Here is an 18987-nt window from a genome sequence, read left to right as displayed (position 1 = left end):
TCCAACTCTTTGCGACCCCATGAATCGCAGCACGCCAGGCCTCCCTGTACATCACCAACTCCTGGAGTTCACTCAAACTCACGTCCATCGAGTCGGTGATGCCATCCAGCCAACTCATCCTCTGTCGTCCCCTTCTCCTCCTGCCCCCAATCCCTCCCAGCATCTGTCTTTTCCAATGAGTCAACTCTTCGCATGAGGTGGCATAAAGTGTATAACAAATATGAAGTTCAACGAAGATCATTAGCATGCTAAGGCCACACTGTCAATAACTAGCTGTTAGCAGCTGATGGAACTAGAATTTAATCCCAGAAGATTTTAACCTCAAAGATTATCTCTTTCAACTTTGTCTTGCTGTTAGGCACTACTGAAATATATCTAGATATTGAGAAGTTACTGTGACCAAATGAATACATCTTCCTGGGAGGGCTTTTTGTAGATTGAGAGGAAAACTACCTTTCTTCAGTATATATTCTTAGCCCACAGTTTTGTCATCTGATGTCACATAGAATAACTCGTTTCCTCTGTGTGGTAGTCTATAAAATATTAAAGTCATGTGTAAAACTCCATGTGTAATTCACATGTTTTCAGAAAAGACCAATTAGATGCTATGATTCAAGATATGTACCAGATACATCATCACAGATGAATAAGACAAGCTACCTACTCATGTATGTGAAATAAATATTTACTTCACCATATAAAAATGATTTTGCAAACAGTCAGTTCAATTAGCTGTCTAGAAAAAGCTTTCTAGGGAAGTTTAATTAATTTTCCCTGTACACTATGGCACAGATTATGCTATATGTTTACTATATTATTTCTTCTTCAAGTGTAAACAGAAAGGCTACATTTCTCAACATGTTTTTATGGTTATTTTGTAAACATGTGACTGAGTCTGGCTCATATAGTGTGGACAGAAGGGTTTTAATCTACTTTCAAGTTTGATTCTTAAAAATATTATGCTTCTCTATTCTACATCCACTACAACAGTGACGAATGGTAGAGTCATTATTTGGGTTAAAGCTTCTACTGAGAGATACTCAACCTGCACTAAATCTTGCGTGAGCAAGAAATAAATGCTTATATATTTAAGTCATTGTGACTTAAGAGTTTGTTACTGCAGCAGAGACTATCCTATCCTAATACAGACACACAGAAATTCAGTTTAAAACATTTCTCCTTGTTTGTTTCTATTAGACATTTAGCATTGTGTGGAGGTTAGAGAAACTGAAATGAATAAGAATCTCAAATGGCTCAAAGAGACTGAATGATATTGCCAGGATGGCTAAGTTGTTAGATTCTTGATCGGATCTGCCAAAGTTCCAAATACATGAAGCTTTAACTTTGTTTTCAATTTAGTTTTTCAAAAAACAAACTGAAATTGGTAGAAAAATCCAATGAGTCACTCAATACACATACTACTAACTAGTATTTAAATTTTGTAGTGAGTGTTCTAAGATTCAGACTTCCCTGGTGGCTCAGATGGTAAAGCGGGATATTAAACAATACGGGATGTTAAACAACATGTCCAAGGTTACATAGCTTATAAACAAGATACTGAATACTGAATTTGAACTCATGTCTATCTGGCTATATGTCATGTCTTAAATTACTGTAGTGTAGTGAATATCTTGTACACTTAGAAAATAGTAAGTCAAAAAATCTAATATTTTTCATACAAATACATAGCTAAGCTACTAAGTTTTTCTCATTTCCTTAGTTCATACCTTTAACTCTAAAAATTCAGTATGTTCCCTAACACTGAGATGTTGACACAACAGGAATTCCTGAGTATTGAAGGACACTCTACCAATTTATAGAAGCTTCATTTTATTAATTAAAATGATCACAACCTTAAAAACATGTAATTAATTTTATTATGAAAACTCTTTTTCATATACTTATTATCTCATCTTACTCATATAGGTACATACATTAATAGTAGAAAAATAAAACTATTACTTTAATTGATCAATTTTAAATCTACATTTACAAAAAAAAATCCATTTAACAAATGTATTATATGCAATAACTACTGATGTACCTATCCTTCTTGACTGTTCTATCAATCTTCAATTTCTCTGTTGAAATAGGCAGTGTTTTCAGATTACTTTAAAAAAAAATGAGGAGAGATATCAATGTATCATGGTTCTTACTTTTTTAGCTATAACTTTCTGAACAAAACAATTCAGTCATGTTTAGTCTTGAGGTTTTATTTTTTGAATGTTTGCTTTTAAAGTCATCAGTCTCTATTTGTTTAATTTCAATTTCAAATTGTGTAAGACTGAAACATTGTTTTTGTTACTGTGGTGACTCTCAAGATAAGTTCCTGAGGAAAACTGGTAGCTCATGGAAAACCTAGAAAAATGTTCCCTTAAAGCACAGTTCTATTCATATTGCAGAGGTTCCTTTTTTGTTTTTCTTGTATTCTTTCCTTATAAGCAAGAACATTTGCACAAAATACATTTCTTGCTGAGAATGCAGCCTACCCTTCATGAGGAATCAAACAATGATATTTATATACTTTCAAAAGATGAAAAATTGGCAGATGGAAATATTAGAATAAGAATATAGAAAGTTAGAGATTAATAATTCTATATTGGGCTATATCTTAATTTTAATTACTACTGAATCTAGAATTAAGCTATACAGATCTAGACTCTGCTGTTCTGTAACTCTAAGGATCTAGAATTCCAGTATATCTTTAAACACAGTCTATATTTTTACAAAACTAGAAAAAAATATATATATATACATGACAAACATATATCATTTTTATTATGTGATATATAATTAACTTGTATATATGTAAACATATATACAAGCTTGGGCTTCCCTTGTGGCTCAGCTGGTAAAGAATCTGCCTACAATGCAAGAGACCTGGGTTCCATCCCTGTGTTCCCTCATAGCTCAGTTGCTGAAGAGTCTGTCTGCAACACAGGAGACCCAGGTTCAATTCCTGGGTTGGGAATATCCCCTGGGCAAGAAAACGGCAACCCACTCCAGTATTCTTGCCTGCAGAATCCCATGGACAGAGGAGCCTGACACGCTACAATCTATGGTTCGCAAGGGTCAGACACGACTGAGCAACTAAGCACACAAACATACATTTGTGTATTTACACATACATGTATGCATGTATGTACTCATATATATGCAAACAGATAGCACACGTACAGCTCCTAGTTTAAGGCCACAGCATGGATAAAACTGTGCTGACATTCTATACTACACGAAAAAGCTCCTCAGAAAATTACTCCGTTTAGAAATATGAACGCTCATAGGAGTATATTTTTAAAAATCTTAGAAATCAAAGGATATGTTATCAAAATAGCTAATGAAATTTTAAACAAAGGTTCTATTTTCACACCAGTACCTTTGATGCTAGAGAACCAGAAAGAGCAGGAAAACCAACTACAATAACAAGAGGCAGCAACACTGATAAGCAAATCCATTTAGCCTAGAGGCAGGACTGAACAAAAATCCTGCACTGTAAGTACAAGAGAACTGATTTCAAGTTGCTCTGGTGTTAAGTTATATGATTTTCTCAACCGTAGTAAGCATATGTTTTTGCTTGAGGTATAATTGATGCCCTTCCTTTTTGGTATCTGTCTCCAGCTTCTGCAGCTGGACAAGGCACAGCTAGACAAAGGAACAAATACACTCTCTTTACAAATCTGAAGATCCTTTAGTTTTCACCACACAAAGATCAACGGTCAACCTTTTTAGCCTACAGAGCAGTCACACTTTACCTACAGCCACTGTAGAGAACAGTATGGAGGTTCCTTAAAAAGTTGAAAATAGAACTACCATATGACCCAGCAATCTCACGACTGAGCATATGGGCATATACCCCACTGTTGCTGCTGCTGCTGCTAAGTCGCTTCAGTCGTGTCCGACTCTGTGCGACCCCAGAGACGGCAGCCCACCAGGCTCCCCCATCCCTGGGATTCTCCAGGCAAGAACACTGGAGTGGGTTGCCATTTCCTTCTCCAATGCAGGAAAGTGAAAAGTGAGAGTGAAGTCACTCAGTCATGTCTGACTCTTAGTGACCCCATGGGCTGCAGCCTACTAAGCTCCTCCGTCCATGGGATTTTCCACGCAAGAGTACTGGAGTGGAGTGCAATTGCCTTCTCTGGCATATACCCTGAGGAAACTATAAACCATAATTCAAAACAACACATGTACCCCGGTGTTCCTTGTAGAACTGTTTACAACAGCAAGGGCATGGAAACAACCTAACTCTCCAACAACAGATGAATGGATAAAGAAGATATGGCTGGAATATTGCTTGGTCATAAAAAGGAATGAAACTGTCCATTTGCAGAGATGTTGATGGACCTAGAGTCTGTCATACAGAGTAAGTCAGAAAGACAAATATTGTATATTAAAACATATATGTGGAATCTAGAATAATGGTACAGATGAACCTATTTTCAAGGTAGTAAGAGACACACAGACATATACAATGGACATGTGGGCCCAGTGGGGGAGAAGGAGGGTAGGGCAAACTGGGAGAATAGGATTGACATACATACACTCCCGTGTGTAAAATAGATAGCTGGTGGGAACCAACTATGAAGAACAGGGAGCGTGGCTTGGCACTCTGTGCTGACTTAGACGGGGGGAGTGTGGGGTGGTAGGAAGGAGTGATCCCAGAAGAAAGGGGTATATGTATACATGTAGCTGATTCATTGTTTGCACAGCAGAAACTAACACAATGTTGTAAAGCAATTGCATTTCAATAAAGATATTAATTTATTGAAAAAAAATTTTGCTCTGATGTCCTGCCTCTTTCCTCACATGGTTCCTATGTCCAACTACTCCCAGGTATAATGCACAGATTACATGGTGTTGCTTCAGGTCACAGTGCCTTTGCACATATAGTTCCCAAAACTTGGAACAATAATCTAACAGGCTCTCACTCTGCATTTAAGACCTAATGCAGAAGCCATTTCTTCTGTGAATTCTCTGTAAGGAATTCCTCATTTCCCTAAATTTTCTCTCAGCATTTTGACTCAATATTTCCAAGGCAAACACAGAACCTGTGTTTGGAGATATAAAACCAAATACTTAAGCATGGATTTACTACGTATTGAAACAGGGACCATACTCAAACTATTACTTATAGTTTCAGTTTATTTATGAACCAGGCATGATAAAATTGTTATAGGTTTTTCAGGAAGACCTTAGGATATGCACAAATTCACATCCCTATCAAGAGATAGTCTCTTCCTTCATTCTTTTCCCCAAATCCCCTGTGAGCTTTCACAAATCAAAGTAATTCATCCTATTTTCCATATACGTATATACTGACCTCCTGGTCATTAGCAGTTTGATGCAACAGCTATGAGTTATTCATCTTTGTACCCTCAAACCCAGCAAGACAATGTAGATCTTCAAAGATGCTTATTGAATGTATCAAATAAATATCCCCTTTAAGTATGTTTTGGGTTTTATCCCATACGAATGTATAAATTTAATATAAAAGAATGAAACCACAGATACCTTCAAACTATGTTTTTATTTTATCTTAATAATGTACTGTCCATTTTGTTCCATAATCCTCTTAATTATTACTTGTGATGAATACTTATTATTTCATCATGCTGAGTGATGCACCATAAATTCATAGCCTCTCAAATACTGTTAAATAACCAGGCTGCTTGTTATGTTTTACTATTAAAATGACACTTTAATAAGCATCTTTACGGATTCATTTTTTTCCCTTCAAAATATAATTCATCGTGTTTATTATAGAATGAACTGATAGGTCAAAGAAGAAGTGACTGCTCCCTTGGTTCTTGAAATGATTTGTCAAATTACTTTCAAAAAGATTTGTGCCAGTGGTCTACTCTATCACCATTCAGGCACGTGCATGTCAACTGTACCAAAATCTAGTGAAATCTATATTTACTCTTTCAGCAGACACCTACTATTTCATCTGCCCTTCATTCCACCCACCTTCCTACATAACATACTCCAATTATGTCCTTCTCTTGGAAGTTATTTGATAACTTTAAATTATGTCCTTCTCTTGGAAATTATTTGCTATTTTATGAGACAGAATTAATTCCTTTAATAAAAAGTAACTTGACTGATATACTTCATTGAAAATTTTCAAGTTAGTAATGAGACAGTGAGCCAATCTCTTTCTTAGGTAGGAAGTAAAGGTTGTTAAGTGGAAGCCTTTGCATTCCCTCTCCTTGATGAGTGAAACTTCATATGGTTGCCTCCTTCCTTCTATTCTCCATTGCTTTCTAGTTATTTTTTGTAGTGCTACTTATATTTTTATATGTCACGTGTATCCATGCTCAGTTCTGTCTGACTTCATGATCCCTCCTCCTGTAGCCCGCCAGGCTTCCCTGTCCATGGGATTTCCAAGGCAAGAATACTGGAGTGGGTTGCCACACTCCAGGGCATCTTCCCAACTCAAGGATTGAACCCTAATTTCTTGTATCTCCTGAATGAAATATCTCCAGGCAGATTCTTCACCAAATGAGCCATCTAGGAAGCCCCATAAGTGAAAGTCAAAGTTGCTCAGTCATGTCCAACTCTTTGAGACCCCATGGACTATACAGTCCATGGGATTCTCCAGGCCAGAACACTAGAGTGGTTAGCCTTTCCCTCCTCCAAGGGATCCTCTCATCCCAGGGATTGAACCCAGGTCTCTGCACTGCAGGCAGATTCTTCACCAACTGAGCCACAAGGGAAGACCCATAGGTCTTCCTATGGGTATAAAATCATTTAGAGTTCAATTGTTTCTTTTCTCTCTCCATATCCTCCTATTCCTCTGTTCAGTTCAGCTCAGTTCAGTCACTCAGTGTTGTGGAACACTTTGCGACCCGGTGGACTACAGCATGCCACACTTCCCTGTCCATTACCAACTCTGGAGCCTGCTCAAACTCGTGTCCATTGAGTCGGCGATGCCATCCAACTATCTCATCCTCTGCCATCCCCTTCTCCTCCCACCTTCAATCTTTCCCAGCATCAGGATCTTTTCCAGTGAGTCAGTTCTTCACATCAGGTGGCCAAAGTATTGGAGCTTCAGCTTTAGCATCAGTCCTTTCAACGAATATTCTGGACTGATTTCCTTTAGGATGGACTGGCTTTATCTCCTTGCAGTCCAAGGGATGCTCAAGAGTCTTCTCCAACACCACAGTTCAAAAGCATCAATTCTTCGGTGTTCATCTTTCTTTATAGTCCAATTCTCACATCCACACATGACTACTGGAAAAATCATAGCTTTGACTAGATGGATCTTTGTTGGCAAAGTAATGTCTCTGCTTTTTAATATGCTGCCTAGGTTGGTCGTTGCTTTTCTTACAAGGAGCAAGTGTCTTTCATTTTCATGGCTGCAATTCCTCTGTAGTAGAAGATAATCTTCATGAGGCCTCATTGTTTCAAACTTATTCACCAACAACACATCCCTAGCACTTGGGAAAGTACTTGGTGTAGAGTAGGTTCTCAAGAAGTTATTTTGAGTACCTACTCTGCATTGCATTAACATGGGATATAACCATTATCCTGTCAATAAGCTGAAACTGAAGTTAATTCATGTAAGAATTCTGGTTGACATAGACCTAAGTTTTGAATCTTGCTCAAAGACAGCATCTGCTTTTGTTTCCTTAATTGTTCATTGCTTAAAATCTAAAATTCAGAGTATGGAATAATATAACTTTGTTCGATGAAGAATTTGTGGAAATACATACAGAAATAACAAATTCTCTTGTAATCAAAGCCTCTTCTCAGGTTCTACCAGCCATTTGTTAGGTTGTTAATTCTCCTCCCAATTTCATATATAGGAAAAGGGTTTTACAACGAGAGCTCATTGCAGAAATTAAAACTCAAACTGGCTGTCCCCTGTTCATTTGCCACACGACATAGGTTTCTGGTGACATTCAGCTAATGAATTTTCTTCATGATTAACTACCCGTTATAGGTGGCCATTATAATGGATACATATTCAGCCTGTGCTGTACCTTACAAGCCAGGTAGTTGTGGAAAGGGTCATTAATATAAGTGAGCTGGGCTAGTCTTCTTTTATGAAGTCACAGAAAAATGGAGCTTGAAAAATATTGCTCACAATCAAACAAACTGCTGAAACAAAAAATATGCTCTGCTGAACTGTAACATCTATTCTTTTTTTATTAGGACAGAAGGCAAAAGACATGCAAAATTAGTTGGTATATGCAATAGGGGCATTCTTTATTTAATTCTCCAAAGTACTTTGGAGAAAAGGCAGAAAGAAGGAAAAAAGTGAAGGCAACTGCCAGACTATTTTTCTTTAAAAATTAACATCTTCTTGTATTTGCTTAACTTGTCAAAAGCCTCTGTAGACTTTATGCTGTGGGAAGCCTCTCACCATTGCTTAATCTGTAGTGACATCTGGTGGCCCAAATTACTCAAGTAGTTGGAGAGCACACATCTTCGTTAAACAACTTTTAGGACCCCTTAGTGGATGTACAGTCACCAGTAAGGATGAGTCAACCCTTTCTTGGATCCTAAAGCCAGGTGTATACCCATGATGTGGGAGAGAATTGGTGGATAGCAAAAGCAAATTTATAAAGACAATAATAATGCCTTATTCTGGGATTAAAGTGAAATCTCATTTTGTTTATGATTCTTTCTCATTTTTTTAATTTGTGTTTTTAATTGAAGGATAATTGCTTTACAGCATTGTGTCAGTTTCTGCTGTACAACAAGGCAAACCAGCAATAAGTATATGTATATATATCCCTTCTCTCTCGAGCCTCCCTCGCCTCCCCTGACTCCACCCCTCTGTGTCGTCACAGAGTGCCAGCCTGAGCTCCATGTGCTGCACAGCAGCTTCCCACTGACTACTTATTCTTCATATGGTGATATATCTATGCCAGTGCTTCTCTCTGAGTTTTTCCCACCCTCACTTCCCCCTGCTGTATCCACAAGTTCAATTTCTACCTCTGTATCTCTATTCCTGCCCTGCAAAAAGATTCATCAATGCCATTTTCTTTCTCATTTCCAAATTATTTGTTTTTATATATTATTTTGAACTGAATTCACACATCAAATACTGAATTCTTACCAATCCTCCAACACTATGGATACTTTACTTTTTTGAACTATCATTGATTTATCAATTAGATTGAGCATCTACTAGGGACCACATTATTATAAAAAATTATTTGTAAATAGAGTTAACCATCCTGATTTTATCAGTGGAAAACTAACATGCAATTTTTCATTTTGTGATCAACACATGACTTTTTAGCATGTTTTTTCACATTTTTGCAATCCTCAAAATATTAAGTGTGCTTTGGGGCATTTAGCAATTTTCCAAGATATGCTTGACAACTGAATGTCTTTCACTACAGATATATTGTACATTTCTCATATTTCATTGATCATGAATAATGAAGCAACACCTTCTTCCACTACTCCTATTCTCAATAAATTGTTACCTAGTTATCTAGATAGTTTCATCTAGTTACACAAATTAAGAATCTAGGAGATATGTTTGATCTCTCTTCTTTCTATGGCTTAAATCTGATCCATCACCAACTGCTGCTGATTTACTTAGTGAAGTGATTTTATACCTGTTGAAATCTCTTCATTCCTCATAGCCATAATGTGAGTCCCTATTCCTATTCTCTCAGCAGGAATACAAACAGGACTAACTAAACTCTTCACATTTTCTTTTATCCTCCTCCCAATCTTCTCTATCCTGCAGCCAGAGGCATCTTTTCTAAACAAAATCTTTTTGTCATCTCCCTGCTTAGAATCCTCCTCTGACTTCCCCTTTGCTCTGACAAGTCTTTGATACAAGTCTTTAACCATGTACTGTGTTACCGAGTTTTATACCTTCAATCTCAACCCACAAAGGGTTCTTTGAACCCCTTAAACAATTCATACCCTTCCAAGTCCCATAAACTTTGTGAACACTGCTCCCTCTTAGAATACTGTTCTTATCCCACTTAAGAAACTTCCATTCATTTTTCATGTACATGTTTACAAGTGTCTTCTTCATTAAAAAGAAAAAAAACCTAAGTTGGACTTCCTGTCCATATTACCTCCATCCCCAAACACACACCTAGAATATATGAGCATTTACCTTTATTTTCACAATTATTACAATGGTAATTTCATATTTCTTTGACAAGTGGATTAATATTTGCCTCTATTCTTAGACTATAATCTCTAAGAAATGGAAAGATGTTTGCTTTCACTAAGAATTGCATTCTTACCACCTAGGCAAAGATCTGGCATACTCATTGCAATTGTTCATTAAGTATCAGCTAAAAATACTCTTTCTCCATGTTTTCTATATATACATGTGTGTGTGTCACACACACATATATAAACACACATTTGTGTGCATGTATGAGTATATATATGTGTGTATGTATGTACACAAATGATGACCAGCAATTCTACCTGAGTAGAGTGTAGGAAGGAGAAGGAACAGTAAGCAGGTGAATTGTGATTTCACACATATACACAGACACATATGTGTGCACATCTTTGTGCTTGTCTTCACTTTCGGCAACCATAAAAATGTTAAGAAACATCAACTATGGATAGAGAATCTGCTAAGGAAGAACAGATGGTGCCCTTTTAAGAATGGAGGGCTTTGGGACCCTGAAGACTACTAAGAAGTATAGCCTGAAGAGACATGCCAACAAAGAGGTCATAGGGTCCCAAGACAAAAGTGGATGACAAGGGAACAAGCTACACACTTAGGTTTGATCATAAGATTAGAGAGCTGGGGCAGGGGAATCCCTATCCGTTTTCTAGTGAGTCCTTACTTGTGCATAGATATATGTATGTTAGTAGTACATTATGCATGAATTATATTTCTTGTTTTCCTGTAAGATTATTTTCCTTGTCTTCTGCATTGTGTAATAAAGAACATAGTTTAATGAAACATATAATTGGGTACTTAGAAATACATAGCAAATATATGGAAGGGTAATATCTTGGTTATATTTTTTTAAAGTGCTGATTTTTCTTCTTCTCACTCTTCATTTCTGAGGGATTATTCCTGGGATATTTCAAAAGCATATTATAAAAGTAGAAATGGAGAAAAAAAATACTGGGAAGCCCCAGCAATATACCAGAGGAGAGGGGAAGTATAATGCACTGATTTGGCAATTAAAAAATAGCCATGTTTTTTAATTCAGTGGGTACAACAAAAATACATCTCTGAACCCCAAACTTTACCACTTGAAATTTTTTGCCTATGTTGTATATACACTTATTGTATATATAGTATAGCTATTTGCTATACTATATTTATTGGAGTATAGTTATTTACTATAGATGTGAGAGTTGGACCATAAAGAAAGCTGAGCACTGAAGAATTGATGCTTTTGAATTGTGCTATTGGAGAAGACTCTTGAGAGTCCCTTGGACAGCAAGATCAAAGCAGTCAATCCTAAAGGAAATCAGTCCTGAATATACATTGGAAGGATTGACGCTGAAGCTGAAGCTCCAATACTCTGGCCATGTGATGCAAAGAATTGACTCACTGGAAAAGACCTTGTTGCTGGGAAAGATTGAAGGCAGGAGGAGAAGGGGATGAGAGAGGATGAAATGGTTGGATGGCATCACCAACTTGATGGACATGAGTTTGAGCAAGCTCCGGGAGTTGGTGATGGACAGGGAAGCCTGGTGTGCTGCAGCCCATGGGGTTGCAAAGAGTTGGACATGACTGAGAGACTGAACCGAACTGATAGTTATTCACAATGTTGTATTAGTTTCTTCTGTATAGCAACGTGAATCAGTCATACATATACATATATCCACTCTTTTTTTAGACTTTCATTTTAAGGGCTTCCCTGATGGCTCAGATGGTAAAGCGTCTGCCTGCAATGCAGGAGACCCAGGTTCGATTCCTGGGTCGGGAAGATCCCCTGGAGAAGGAAATGACAAACCACTCCAGTACTCTTGCCTGGAAAATTCCATGGACGGAGGAGCCTGGTAGGCTGTAGTCCATGGGATCGCAAAGAGTTGGACACGACTGAGAGACTTCACTTCACTTCACTTCATTCATTTTAAGGAGCAACATTGTTTAAGAACTCAGAAGGGGACTTTCCAGGTGGTCCAGGGTATAAGAGTCCATGTTCCCAATGCAGGTGGGCCTGGGTTTGATCCCTGGTCATGGAACTAAGATGCCTTCTACTGCAACTAAGCCCCTGCACCACAGTTAGAGAGCCTGGGCATTGCAAATGGAAAAGCCCCATGTATGGCAATGAAGACCCAGAGCAGCGAAATAATAACAACTCAGAAGTATAGATGAGGGGCAGAGAGTCTAGGAGAGGTTATTCCACTAACATTTTATTTTGTACATTCCAAACACATTATGGTTTTTCATCTCTTTATGTTTTTTCCTTGATATTTGATCAGTCTTAGCAGCTATTTTGTTTTCTTCTTACCAGAGTTTTAAAGCATCCTTTCATGTAAAGTTTGCCTATGTTCTTCAATCAGAATAAATCCCCACCTTCCTTCAAGTCCCCATAGCTCTCTCAGTTTGATTACAATAATCGTTTCACTTAGCCACACAATACTTAAGCTCATGTTCTCTTTTTAGTTAAAAAGCTTATTTAGGTTCATAGCTCACCCAGCCTTTTGCATAGAGTTTTGGGCACACAAAGTGCTTATTTGAATGAATGTGCTATTTAAATGAATGAAAGAATTAATTGAGTGATTATTTTAAATTTCAAATTGACATTCAAGAAAGTATGCCATAGTGGTCTAGATGTTAGACTAAGAAATCCTAATGCCTGGGGACTTATGTTAGTTTAGTCATTTATTTAATACCTCAGTTACTCAGGTTTCATATCTTGAAAAACATTATAAGCACTTAACTAAAGGGCTATTAGAAATATTAAGCATTAGCATATGTAAAATGTTTAAATGGACATCTGGCACATAGAAATTGTTTGGTAATGATGGCTATCTTGATGGTACCATCTATCAACAGAGACACTGTTCTCTTTCACAATCAAAGCAGTTTGAGAGTATTTGCTGTGTTTCTCCTTTTTCTCTGGTTTAAACTACATTATAATAAAGTAAAATCTCATATTGAGTTGATACAGTGTCTTCTCAAGTTTTCCAACCATTTGCTAGCTAGAGATGCATTAATCTTAATACATTCTGTGAAACATTATCATAATTAATATTTATCAAGCAACCCGGTGTGGAATATACAGCATACAAAAGACAGATAACTTGAATTTGTAAGAGACAAGTCTAATATTTTCCTACATCTGCCCTGGCATTTTAATCAAGCACTTCAATAGACATTCTCCTGAGACTTTTCAGAATCCATACAGCTTCTATAACTGACAAAAGTTCTTCACATGTCCCATCTAAACTAATTTGACAGGAGGCTAGAGGTAATAGCAAAAGTCCAAGTTGCATGAGAATGTTTCTGGGTTTGAGATCAAGATGTAAAAGTTGGGAGTATAGTTTGAGCAAGATATTTCACAACTCTGGGCTCTGACTACTTTACCTCTAAAACTGGAATTACAATACCTACATGGAAGAGTTTGTGCATGGCAGATATTAAATGTCACAGTTATTAGCTTTTCAGTCAGTTAAAAATGATTTGCTTGAAATGTCATTATGTTTCCAAGATTCAATGTTCTAGGAACTTATCCTAGGTTAGCAGACTTACTTAAATATTTGCATGGAGAATTTCAGGTGCTCAGAGTCACAAAATTTCATATTGGTCATAAGAACTGTCAGCAGCTCCACAAAAATCAACTTCAAAGCCCTTTGCATTAATAGCATAGAGTGTGGTTATGGTTGAAGTCTGATGTGTCTCTCATCCATAACAAATGACCTGCAGGGCAGAGCGGAAAAATTGTCCTTACAGTCCCTGGCTTTGTTAGGTGACTCACCTTTCTGCTTCAGAGATTTCTTTACCAATGCATATTTAGAGGAATGAGGACTGTAAAGAACATGAAAGCACATCAAATATTTATCTCCAGAGTTTCATTTTCTAAGGAACAGCAAGTGTGTCACACGATTTCTCAGAGGGGTAAACACCCCTAAGCCTCTCCTGATATTCATGGAGACAGAAGGCATAGAGTATGTAGTGTGGGATGGACTGCTGCTGATTTTCAGTCGCTAAGTTGTGTCCAACTCTTTGCAGCCCCATGGACTTCAGCATGTCAGGCTTCCCTGTTCTCCCCTGTCTCTTGGAATTTGCTCAAATTCATGTCCATTGAGTCGGTCCTATGCCAACCTCTTCTCCTGTTGCCTTCAATCATATCCAGCATCAGGATCTTTTCCAAGGGGTCGGTTATTCACATCAGGTGGCCAAAGTATTGGAGTTTCAGTTTCAGCATTAGTCCTTCCAATGAATATTCAGTGTTGATTTCCTTTAGAATTGACTGGTTTGACCTCTTTGCAGTCCAAGAGACTCTCAAGAGTCTTCTCCAGCACCACACGTAGAAAGCATTGATTCTTCGGCACTCACCCTTCTATATGGTCCCACTCTTACATCCATACATTACTATTGGAAAAATCACACCCTTGACTATACACACCTTTGCTGGCAAAGTGATATCTCTGCTTTTTAATATGCTGTCCAGGTTTGTCGTAGCCTTCCTTGTTTGTGCCCTACCAGAAAATCTATAGCTTTGACTATAAGGACCTTTTGTGGCAAAATAATGTCTCTGCTTTATAATATGCTGTGTAAGTTTGTCATAGCTTTCTTCCCAAGGAGTAAGCAGCATATCCATGGATAAATTCTCCATCTAGAGACATTGGGTCCAAGCAGTACCTTTCTCACAAGATTAGAAGTCTTAGAAACAATCAAATTGTTATGAACAAAAGAAAATAGGAAACTCCTATAGGAGACGGTATTAAAAATGGACTCAATCTACACTACCTCTAAGTCACACCGTTGAAAACCAACTAATGATGGGCTCTGTCTGAATCAAACTTCTCTCTCTGTCCTCTGGCCTCAACCCCGTCTCTGGTACCTGCACTTCTGCACATTCCTAACACCCAGAAGCCAGATTTAGCACAGTGCCACTGCTGCTTCACTTTGTTTATTTCTTTCTGCTATTAAATCAGGCCAGAACCCAAATATCTAAAAAGGATAATTAGTGTATATGAAAGTGTCTAAAGTGCAAAGTGCTTTGTAATTATTATTTAACCAAGAAAATTTCCTTTCACATAAAGTCTCTCAAACATATTTTACCTGGGGGTTTTCTTCAAATAACAATTTTAATAAGTAGCATTTCCTGAACACTTAGCCACTTACCAGGCAGTATCCTAATTACTTCCTATTTATTGATTTATTTCACCATCAGAATTTTATAAGGTTGGATTATTATCAGTCTATCGTTATTATTATTGATGAAGAAACTGGGTTAAATTAGCTAGTGAATACTGAAACTAAGTTTCTTTTTTCCTTTAAAACAACAGCTGTATTGATATATATTTTGTATTCTATAAAATAAATCTGTTGTAAAAATATAGTTTGATATTTTTAGTAGATTCATTGAGTTGTATAATTATCACCCCAATCCAGTTTGTGTTTTAGTTAAGATATTTTTGAAATAATTATGGATTCACAGAAAGTTGCAAAAAGTCCAAAAGAAAGTCCAATACTCTTTACCCAGCTTCCCACAGTGGTACTAATTTTCATGGCTACAGTACAGAGTAAACCAGGAAACTAATACTGCTACCATCTGCATAGGTTATGAAGATTTCACCAGTTTTCCCTTGACATGCTTACGCAAGTCACTTATGTGTAAATGCACTTTGCATGCACTCACTTATGTGTGAGAGCATAGTTCTGTGCAGTTTTATCCCATGTATCGATGTACAAACTCACCTCCACACTCAACATACAGAATGTTCCATCACCACGAAACCCCATCATGCTGCTCCAGTTTAATCTTTTGAACCCAGTCTAGAAAGTCCCCTTGTAAGTTTCTAGAAACTTCACTTTTAAGATCACAAACATATAATAAAAGATGAAAGCAGAGAGGCTTTGGTAAATAGTTATAGAACCTACTGCAAGCCACATTATCTGTTAAACATTAGAAGTAGGGGGGTGAGTATGCCTTTGTTTGTGTGAAGCTTGTCTTACAGTGGGGAGACAGACGAAAAGACTAACCACATGTAGGGGCAAGCAAAAACAGAGTAACTGTAACGATCAACTCTGGATTCCTATTCTGTACCCCAGTAATCTCTAACACAACATAGGGCCCCACCACTCATCAGATTGTTCATTTCTCAAATTGGTGACTCAGATTCAACCAAAATTCTGTCAGCTTGACCTTCAAAATAGATTTCCAATCTCTCATCAGTGCATCTCTAACACCATTCGAAGTCAGGACACACCGTCTCTTACTCAAGCTACGGCCCTAGTCTCCCCACCTTTCTTCCAACTTCTCCTTTCCCCTCTTCTCTCCAGCATGTTTCTCTCTATCTGAGGGGACACTAAACTCTGCTGGTTCTGCCCTTGGAATCATTCCCAATCTGCACGATCATTGTTATTGCTCTAATTCAGTTTCATACACATCAGACACTGTCAGGGCTACGCCCTGAACTGTGGAACACGAAGGAGCCCCAGAGTTGTTGTAAGAGGTCTTTGGAGACATAGAAGCATATAAAACTTAATGTAGTTTCCATTAAGTACAAGTATAGATGCCATCAATTGGGAAGATGGGGAAAAAATGTAATGGACTTCCATCTTGAAATAGTTAGGAACCACTGAGTTAGACCTCTTGACCAATGACCTTTGGCTCTTGTTTTGGCTACTATTTTATATGCTACATTTTCTTCACTCCCAGCACTGTTCCTCTCAAATGCATAGATCTGAGAATGTCACCATCATGCTAAGCCATTGATACCTTCTCTTGAGCCAAGAGAAAACATCTTAACTCCTTTGTCTATGGTTTGGCATCTCTTTGGCCCCACTCTCTCCTTGCACCGTTGTATCTTCATTACTATACCTGTTTACTTGATGTTCCTCAGGTATAAAAATATTCATAACTTCATGTTTTAGTTCAAGATGTATAGATGTTTGGCTCTAATATCTTTTTTTTCCCTTTATCTGATAGAGAAAATATTTTAAGTATAAGCTCAATTGCCGTTTCTGTGGAGCTTTTCTTATTCTTTCTATATAGAATAAGTTAATCATTCTATCAGAGATGCTTCTGTAGTCTTAAGAAGTAAAAAGTTAGACATCATGTGTGTATGAGTAGTATCTTAATCCATATTATTTAATTTCAAACTGACAAAATATGCAAACTATGTGTTTTCAAATATCATCCTATTTTCAATCCTCACTTACAAATTTTAGAAGCAAATATATCCATATTTGTTAACAAGTCCTGGTTCATAATCATACATAATTAGGTTGAAGAGGCTTCTATGTGTGCTCCATTTGTTAGGTTCACGTCTGCCCCGGTTCTGTGTTTGCTACATAGTCAGAGAGCCCTTTTCAGAATCAGAAGTTTGACTGTTTCTCCCTCACATGACAAGCTCTTGCATGTCCCAGATAAAATCCAAACCCCCTTGCATGGTTTGACACATCTTTCCTTCCTGGTCCTTAGTCATCTCTCCACTCTTGTTTCTTTCCATGGTCCACTCTATCTACTGATGTAAAGCTCTAAAACATCACTCTATTCTTCAGGCATGCCACACTCACTTTAGTTTCCCTTTTATCACATGCCTTTTTGATTGTTGCTGTTCTACATCTCTGCTTATATATCTTCCACCAATCATTCCTCCTCGAATCCTTTGGTGCCCTTTGGGCCCAATATTTGACTTAGAAGTCAACTAGCCCATCACCTTTCCTGACCATCTCTATGCCTTCCTCTCCAGCAATACTCAGTAGCTATCTTTCCTCTGTCCTCCACTGTACCCTGTCATTCTCTCTTGCCCCTGTCATAGCATTTACCAGGGGTTGATTTTACTTCCTGTTTCTTTGTCTGCACACCTCACTAAATTTCAGAATCTTTGAGTTCTTGAACTAGTTTATCCCTCACAGTGTCTCCATAACCTTGCACAGTCTCTGACACATAGTAGATATTAAGTAGATATTTACTGAATGGATAGATGTGAATTATTGTTTAGACTTTAGACTCAGCCAGAATCTCAAAAGCAAAGTGGGATGTTAGAAAAATAAATAAATAACCTCAGCTCAGTTCAGTCGTTTAATCTTGTCTGACTCTTTGTGACCCCATTGATCGCAGCATGCCAGGCCTCCCTGTCCATCACCAACTCCTGGAGTCCACCCAAACCTATGTCCATTGACTCGGTGATGCCACCCAACCAACCCATCCTCTGTCATCCCCTTCTTCTCTTGCCCTCAATCTCTCCCAACATCAGGGTTTTTTCAAATGAGTCAGCTCTTTGCATCAGGTGGCCAAAGTACTGGAGTTTCAGCTTCAACATCAGTCCTTCCAATGAACACCCACGACCTATCTTTAGGATGGACTGGTTGGATCTCCTTGCAGTCCAAGGGATGCTCATAAGTCTTTTCCAACACCACAGTTCAAAAGCATCAATTCTTCGACGCTCAGCTTTCTTTATAGTCCAACTCTCACATCCGTACTTGACAACTGGAAAAACCACAGCCTTGACTAGATGGACCTTTGTTGACAAAGTAATGTCTCTACTTTTTAATATGTTGTCTAGGTTGGTCATAACTTTCCTTGTAAGGAGTAAGCGTCTTTTAATTTCATGGCTGCAATCACCATCTGCAGTGATTTTGGAGCCCCCCAAAATAAAGTCAGCCACTGTTTCCACTGTTTCCCCATCTATTTGCCATAAAGTGATGGACCAATGCCAAAGATTCCAAGTGAGTAAGATTCTCAAGCCAAAGGTAATACTGATCCTTTGGCTTGGAGAAAGGGGATTTATCCAGAGGGAAAGAAATGCCCATGGTGAATTAGGCCTTGAAGAAGCAAATTTGTGTTTTTAATAAGTCCTAAACCCACTCCAGTGTTCTTGCCTGGAGAATCCCAAGGACGGGGA

General features: G+C 37.9%; 1 non-coding gene across 1 annotated transcript; it reads left to right on the top strand.

The window, feature by feature from the left end:
* The first annotated feature begins 11813 nt into the window (after positions 1-11813).
* On the top strand, positions 11814-11886 carry TRNAC-GCA. Its single transcript has one exon. It is a non-coding gene; the product is annotated as a tRNA-Cys (tRNA).
* The last annotated feature ends 7101 nt before the right edge of the window (positions 11887-18987 follow it).

The sequence above is a fragment of the Oryx dammah genome, unplaced genomic scaffold, assembly GCF_014754425.2.
Source record: "Oryx dammah isolate SB20612 unplaced genomic scaffold, SCBI_Odam_1.1 HiC_scaffold_15, whole genome shotgun sequence".
In the NCBI taxonomy this organism is placed as follows: domain Eukaryota; kingdom Metazoa; phylum Chordata; class Mammalia; order Artiodactyla; family Bovidae; genus Oryx; species Oryx dammah.
This window is presented reverse-complemented; position numbering and strand designations above follow the sequence as displayed.